Source organism: Panthera leo, chromosome E1, assembly GCF_018350215.1.
Source record: "Panthera leo isolate Ple1 chromosome E1, P.leo_Ple1_pat1.1, whole genome shotgun sequence".
Lineage (NCBI taxonomy): Eukaryota > Metazoa > Chordata > Mammalia > Carnivora > Felidae > Panthera > Panthera leo.
Window position 1 is genome coordinate 18533389 of NC_056692.1, and position 8367 is coordinate 18541755.

The 8367-nt window shown below is 47.1% G+C and overlaps 1 pseudogene; it reads right to left on the minus strand.

Annotated features, from left to right (window-relative positions):
* Positions 1 to 5956: 5956 nt before the first annotated feature.
* Positions 5957 to 6427, minus strand: LOC122207269 (annotated as a pseudogene).
* Positions 6428 to 8367: the final 1940 nt, after the last annotated feature.

Consider the following 8367-nt stretch of genomic DNA (forward strand, 5'->3'; position numbering starts at 1 on the left):
GGCCCACCCTCAGCTGACCTCTCCCCAGCTTTTAGCACTCCCTGTGGATACCAGTCTGGAGTGAGCCCTGAGGCTGTGTTCCTGGGGACAGAGATTGACTGTGTCCTCTTCGTCTTTGTGCCCCCAAGGCCAAAAGCAATGCCTTGTGTGTGGTAAGAACACAGTAAGGGTTGGATAGAGAGAATCTCCAAGGTTGTTTTTTATGACTTGTGACTTGACTTGAGACCTGACCTGCCAACCAAGCCTCTGGGACCAGATGGTATCGGAATTCACAGCACCATACTCGTGAAATGGATACACCAGTATGGAAAGAGGCATCTGGGGGACTCCGTTCTTCTAAACCAGCCTCATCATTATTCCCCAGTATTCTCATTGTTCTGCCATCTTCTCTGATTAGCAACCTCTTCTCAGAGGTGTAAAGATCTCCATTAGCTCAAAGACCGTTATGTCTTGGAGTTTGAATACGTGATATTCAAGTTTACATTTTCCAATCACTATTGTAATTAACTTATCCCGACAAAGCTGTTACTGACAAGCATCTGGCTATGTTGTGGACCAAACTACATCCTCTACAACTTAACAATGCAACCCCACAAGGCCCTGCTTATCCAGGTCCTTCTTGGCCCCGGTCTCCTACCCCAGGACTCCCTCCCTCTTCGTACTCTGATCCAGCTGCATCATGTTTCCTGCCCAAATGGGCCCAGTGTTTTGGGCTCTGATCCCAGCCCTTGTTCACCCTATTCCCCTGTCTATTGTGCCCTGCCCTTGGTCCATCTGCCAAACACTTCCCCTCTCTTTCAAGGCTACTTCAAGGCTCCTTTACAAAGCCTTTCTTGACTTCTATCCATGGGTAACACTGATTACTCCCTAAGAATACCACCATCCCTAGAACATTTCTTGCACTTATTCCATATTCACCCTTTCTCCATTTATTTACTGGACACTTAATAAGGAACTAGGTGCTTGGTATACATTGTCTCGAATTCTGGCAGTAACCAAGTGAGGAGGCATTGTCGTTACCCTTTGCTAATGAGGACACTGGGGCTCAGAGAAGTGAGGGACTGGTCCGGGTTCTCACAGATGTTAATGGTAGAGCCAGGATGGACACTGGGTCTGTGTGATTCCAACACTCAGTCCGGTTTTGCCAGCGTGAACTGGATTACCCAGCCACATGGTGGTTGCTACAGGTAGTGGTGGCTATGCATTGTCAGTAGTCCCCAGATAGGAGGGGCTTAGAGCAGCAGTCTGGTTACAAAGGGAGCAGCTAAGAGATGGTCTGAAGTGGCATTTGGGCAATAATCATACTGCTTTTTATGGACTGCATGTTTATATAAGGCAGTTTTAGAGGGGCTTGATGGAGATTCTGGGGTGCTGAAACCCTCCCTTGCATGACCACTGTGGATGGACTCAGGGAAAAGTTGGAGGTAGCGGGCTTGGTCAAGGAAGCAGAAGGCAGAAATGCAGTTATAGGAAATCACGTGTCCATATCAGGATGATCAGTCACTCAACTTCATCATCCACACTGAGTCATACCAAGACGGGCGTTCCATCAGGAGTAGATGATGCCATCCAGTCCCTAGAGGAATCTCCAATCCAAAAAATATGTGTGAAAGAAGAAATTTGAAATTTGTGGGGTATTAATAATAATTAATAATAGCCCTTTAAAAAAGTTCTCACTAAATGACATCTCCATTCTCCTGAGAAGGGAGCAGCAATTATTTTTTTTTCTAAAACAAGAAAGAAAAAATTAATTGGGAAGAGCAAGAAACAATTGCTATTATTAACAATAAAATCATGACACTTGGGTGTAAAAGTTTCAACTTAAAAAAATCTTTTAAGTCTACTTATTTTGAGAAAGACAGAGACAGCTCAAGCAGGGGAGGGGCAGAGAGAGAGAATCCCAAGCAGGCTCTGTGCTGCCAGCGCAAAGCCAGATGTGGGGGGTTCAAACTCACAAAACTGTGAGATCATGACCTGAGCTAAAACCAAGAGTCAGACGCTTAACCAACTGAGCCACCCAGACGCCCCAAATTTTCAACTTTTCCAAAGAGCTATCATTGATCATTATCTCATTTGGTTCTCTCTTCCATTAAGTGAGGTTTCAGGAGAGCCTCTTACCCCTAATCCACAGGGTGAGACAAAGCTCTCTGTGATGGAAACTGGGAGGAATGATGAAGCCCTAATGGGTCCTGTGAGGCAGGTGCTCCAGTGCTCATCATGGAAATTGAAGTTACTCAGTGAGCTGTTGTGGGCAGAGAGAGGGACCGGGTACATCCTTATTGACTGGAAGTGAGTTGAACTCAGGTCCTGGTAGACAGAAACTGTCCCTATGAGAAGGCAGGTGAGCTGTTACTACCTTTACGTTTCCTTGGTGATCAGATTCGTTTGGGTTGGCAAGGACATTCTCAAAAGTCCTCAGATGGCATCACCAATAGTGCCAGGCAATATCCTTGCACACAGGGCAAAGTTCAGCACCCTCTGAGTTGACCACGCAGGGATGAGTAACTTGCTTGTTGACATTTGACCCCTGATGCCTGCGACCCTCCTCTCTTCCTTTCAGCTTTAATTACTGCCTTCTTTTAGGATAGCACTAGTTATAGATGCTGTTGTACCAAGAAGCACTGATGATATCATCTGTTTCTTCTATTCTTCATCCTTTTATTATTGATTTGATTCTAGGTTCTGGTTTTGAATAGGTCACAGCACATATAGTAAATAAATACTATCATATTAAGCTTTAAAGTCATCGTTTTCACTGGCATCGATGTCAACGTATTTCAACCCATTTTGATTCAGTTCAAAACAGTTCAGTAGGTTTTTGAACGCCTACTCATTCAGAGCATTGTGTTGGGCACTAAGGATACAGATGTGCCTCCTTATGGCTCCATTTCTCATGAGGCTTACCGTCTAGTGAGAAGACAGACATTAAAGAAGTAATTATATGCCATTAGGATAATCACCAACGCTACAGGATAGTGTAGTAGGAAGACTCAACCTAATCTTTCTTTTCTTTTCTTTTTTTCTTTTTTAAGACTCAGCCTAATCTTGATGGGTAGAGCAGGAAATGGGCACAAGGAAGGAAGAAGGGGAAGTAAGATTCCAGCTGAGAATTGAAGGATGAATTTGTTGGAGGTGGGTGGGTGTTGGAGGGTGATGGGGACAGGAAGCAAAGAGCACTTCAGTGGAGAATATAGCAATGCCAAGGTCTAGAGAGCTTGGCATATTTGTAAGCTTAAGGGAAGACCAGTTGTTTCCTACTACAAGGGGGAGAGTCATAGGGGATGACCTAGGACAGCCTCGCCAGAGCTACGCTATGGATCTGGGACTTTATCCCAAGGGATTGGGAAGGCTGGATTAAGTGGTTGGGATGTATTATACTAAGCAGGTAGCAGATGATGATTATGACGATGGGGTTGAAGATGATTGTACTCACAAACACATTGTGCTTACTACGTGCCAATCACTGTTCTAAGCACCTTACAAACATGAATTAATTTACATAAAGACCCTTCTAATCTACCTCCATTTTCTGGTACCAGGAGGCAAGACCAAGCCAAAGTATATGAGAGAAACCTGAGTCGGGTGCTGGGAAGACCAGAGACCAGAGGCAAACCCTACGAGAGTGTTCTGGAACCAAGTTCTCAGGGTCTGGCAGAGAAGGACCTGAAGGAGAGCAGGTTGGGGATAATCCAAGAGGGCCAGGTGACTGGCACAGACAGCTTTGGGGTTTCTCAGCTCGGCTTAAATGGCAGAAGGCACATCACACAGAGCTTGGTGTGCCGAGGTGGTCTATCTCCTGCTCTTGGTGTGAACTTCAGAAGATAATGGAGGTGACCCAGATACTCCTGTATAGGGTACGTGGACATTAGAATTGCAAATGCTAGGCTAAGACATGAGTAAAAAGTAGGAGAACTTCTATGTTATGATCAGAACCTGAAAATGTTTTTTGAAATTTTGTATTGCTTATTTATTCTTGAGAGACAGAGCATGAGCATGGGAGGGGCAGAGACAGGAGGAGACAAAGAATCCAAAACAGGACAGAGCCCGACACGGGGCTCGAACTCCCAAACTGCAAGATCATGATCTGAGATGAAGTCAGACGCTTAACCGACTGAGCCACCCAGGTGCCCTGATCAGAGTCTCAATTTTAACCGGTACTGGCATTGACTGGCTAAGTCATCTGTCAGCTGACAATATGGGTGATGTCCACTGCGCGTACGTCGCAGTAATTTGGAGTGGGGCACGGGTATTCGTACCGTGCATGGTATCGAGAAAGCTACCCTGGCCCAGAGTCTGAGAGGTTTGCCTCTAATGCCAGTGTTGCTATCATCCAGCCACGTGAGCTGCTGCAAACCACTCGCCCTGCCCAAGTCTCAGTTTTCTCATCTGTGAAACGGGCTCTATGCAATTGTTATGACGATGGAATGAAATTTTATGTGTGAGCGCATCCCTCCTAGGGGCGACAGACACATCACTGGATTAGGGGCGAGCGGATGCTGAGGAAACTGGCTGTGCTCTAAATCAGCATAAAACTGGCTTGTCCCAGAGCGTCAACTTGATAAATTGGTGTCATTCGGGAGATGCAGTTGGTAGGTATCTGCGTGTGTGCTTTCAGGGCATCCTTTCCCCGGGAAAGGGGCCCACAGAATACAAATGAGGGTCTGAGGGTTGCACGGCAGGCTCTCAGCAGAATGGGCAGTTGCCATGTGATCGGCGTGGCAGGCTCACAGCAGGGCGGACAGCTGTGACAGTAGCCGCTTCTGCTTCCCATCATCCTTTCTCTCTCTCCCACCTGACTTTGCAGGGACCAGCTATCCTCCACGCAGATGGTTGTGACTAAGTTCCGGAGTATCTAGAATTCCAAGAAGGGGTAGAGGCAGATGGCCTGGAGTGGTCAGAGAAAGCTTTAAGCAGACCCAGGGACTTGAGCTAGACGTTGAAAGGTAAACCGAAGTGGGGCAGTCGTGGAGAAGGAAAGGCATTTCAGGTGGAAGGATCAACAAGAGCAAAGGCTCAGAGGCATAAGTGAATGCGGGGCTGTGACCAGGTGGCAGGGCATTCTCAGGAGATGGTGAGAGATAACCAACAAATCAAATCAACCACCATCCCGCGTCTGGATTATGTCTGGCACCTTGCCGATCAATTTATTGCTAGCCTGGCCTTTCCTGGTCACCTGTTTTATGAGCCAACATCCATCACTCATTGTCAGAAAGTTCTTGCTCATGTCTAACCTAAGTCCACACTGCTAACATGAGGTTGTTTTTTCCGGGTTTGGTCTTCAGAAGAGATAAAAGGCACAGTTTATGGGAAGGCCCAGCTTGGAAAATATCCAGGTCTTGACTCCAAATATCCCCGTGGAAAGCTTCTGCTGTCTGGAATGGCCCAAGGAACTGGAGCAGAGGGATCCTGCTTCCAGAGAGGGGTTCTTGGCTGTTCTGGGGCTTCCGAGTATTTCCTCCTTGTCTTTTTTTTTTTTTTAATTTTTTAAAAATGTTTTTATTTATTTTTGAGACAGAGAGAGACAGAGCATGAGCAGAGAAGGGGCAGAGAGAGAGGGAGACACAGAATCTGAAGCAGGCTCCAGGCTCTGAGCTGTCAGCACAGGGCCCGACGCGGGGCTCGAACTCACACACTGCGAGATCATGACCTGAGCCGAACTTGGACGCTCAACCGACTGAGCCACCCAGGCGCCCCTTGTTTTTGTTTTTTTTTAACTAAAACAGTTGACAATTTTATTTTCACATTTCACAATAGAAATGAAAATTGTCCCCCCTTTTTTTTTTTTTTTTTTTGGTCCCACTACTCCTCTGCCAAAACTATTCTCTCTCTTGATAGGAAGGGGGAGCAAGTCTTCCCTGTCATGCTGTTAGAAAACACCCAGAGTCACAGCACCATGATCTCCTGGTGAAGCAGAACAAGTCATAGAAAATGGATATAAAGAGGTTCCCGTCTCTGCTTATCTGCCTGGTCGGGTCATTCCAGGCCGGGTGGGCGCCATCATGGGATGGGCGGGGCTCTCACCACTGGGGGCCCAGGCGTCCTTGGCATGTGGGCTCCCCTAGATGGTCTCATTCCAGAAGCAGGTCCCACTGGCATCATCCCAGGAGAGGGAGGGCCCATCCTTGGCATCATGGCAGGGCCCCCCCTTAAGGGTCCTGGCATCATACCAGGGCGAGGAGGACTCGGGAGCCTGGGGGGAGGTGGGATCATGGCCCAGGCAGGAGGAGGAGCAGAGAATGGAGGAGGAGGGATCTTGCTGAAATGCCGCGGTGGTTTTGTGGGTCAGGCTCTGAGCCTGCTCTCTATCCATTTCTGATAGTCTTTTACATTCTCTTTGTGTTTCCTACCGCTGTGGTGTTGTCTTTCTCACAGATGGAGAGTCATGGGTCAGGGATGTGTCACAGGGGTCACAGTACAACCCAGCCATGCTGTTCTGCGGGCCAGTGACCGCCCCCCCCACCCTTTGTCTTTTCGGCTGATAAAAGGGCTTGAGATTCCCCCATTCAGCTCATGTTGAGAAGGAAAAAAAAAAAAAAAAAAAAGGAAGAATTCCTCGTCTTTGTTTTTGGAATAAAAGTAATGTGCAGATGCCAAAGATCATATTGGGATGCAGCATTTAAGAGAAAAATAGCACAGGTTTTTAAAGGTAGTTTATTTCTGGGCGCCTGGGTGCCTCAGCCGGTAAGTGTCCGACTTTGGCTCAGGTCACCATCTCACAGTTTGTGAGTTTGAGCCCCACATTGGGCTCTCTGCGGTCAGCACAGAGCCTGCTTTGGATCCTCTGTCCCCCTCTCTCTCTCTGCATGTCTCGCCCCCCTCCCCCTCTCTCAAAAATAAATAAACATTAAAAAAATAAACTATATTTCTGATTTTTAAAATGGGTGCTTCTGGTATGTTAAAATTGCCCCCAAAAGCAAGGGAATGGCATCAGAGAGACCAGGGCTCCTGTTCTGACCCGGGCACTTGCTAGTTGCGAGAACCTAGGCAAGTTATTACACTTTTCTGAGCCTCAGTTTCCTCATCTGTAGAGTGGGGTAGGGCAGAGGAATCCTTTCTCCATAGGGTTGTTAGAGAAATTACCACATTATAGCACAGACGGACACTGGGAGTTCAAGCTCCCCGGTCTACCTTGTTCTCATTCTTTTCTGTTGCCTCTCCCATTTCTTCCTCCCCTTCCCGATCCACTAGTCTGGTCCAAGTCTTAACCTGCCTGAGGGGCCTCCAGGGCAGAGCTCACAGCTGCTTTCCTCTGTTGGCACCTGGAGCCCAGCTCCCCTGCCCAGAGAAACAGGGAACTCCTTCTGGAGGTGAACCTGTTGGTCTCCCTTTCATCTTCCTTATCAAGCTGGGGTGATGAAATCGAGCGGCCCAAGACAATTACCTGTGCTGTCAAGCACTGGAATTTAATCAGAACTCACAGACCAGCTCTTTGGCTTGTGGCAGTTGGGGAGCTCGAGACATTCTGGCCTTCCCCACTTTGTGCTGCTTTTTCTGATACTGCGAATACTTTTGGATGCTTATTGGTATGCAGGAAAGCACTGAATATCTGGCTTTTTAATAAGAGTTCCCGTGGAGGGGTGATTGATTGCATCTCTGGAGGCCAGTTGCCACTTCAGAGACTAATGGTGCAGCTTTTCAGCAAAGAACCTAATTAAACAAGCTCGAGAAAGCTCCAAACTGATGTGTCTCTGTGGGGCCACAAGACCATGGTTTCAGGGACAAAGAGGGAGGCTCCGATGCCAGCCGCGTGAAATAAACATTTTCATCCCACAGCCCTTTCCAAAGGCCCCGAGGACTCCTGTTGGTGGGTTCCCCTTGGGGACCCTGCCAGGAATCAGGGAGTGAGGCAGGGACCAGGACTCCCTAAATCTTTTTCCTCTAATAGTACAGGGGAGTACCGGCTGGAAGCCATTTGTTTAACAAATTAATTTCCTATTTCATTTAATCAATGAATAATTGTCATATGCATTTTTTTTTACTTACAGAATAGGTAAGATATTTTCATGCTTCAAAATTCAGAAGATATGAGGTAAAAGTCCCCCTCCGATGCACTCCCCAACCCAAGGTCTGGAGGCAAGCAAGGATTCCAGTTTCTTATACCCCCTTCCAGAGATATACTGTGTACAGAAAAGCTATACATATTTTATTCCTTTACCTGTTTTTTTTTAATCATATAAATGTTAGTCATCTATAAACTTTGTCCCAAACCTTGATTTTTAAAAACTTAATAAGGGGCACCTGGGTGGCTCAGTCGGTTAAGTGTCTGACTTCGGCTCAGGTCATGATCCCGCAGTTTCTGAGTTCGAGCCTTGCATCAGACTCTGTGCTGACGGCTCAGAGTCTGGAGCCTGCTTCATATTCTGTGTC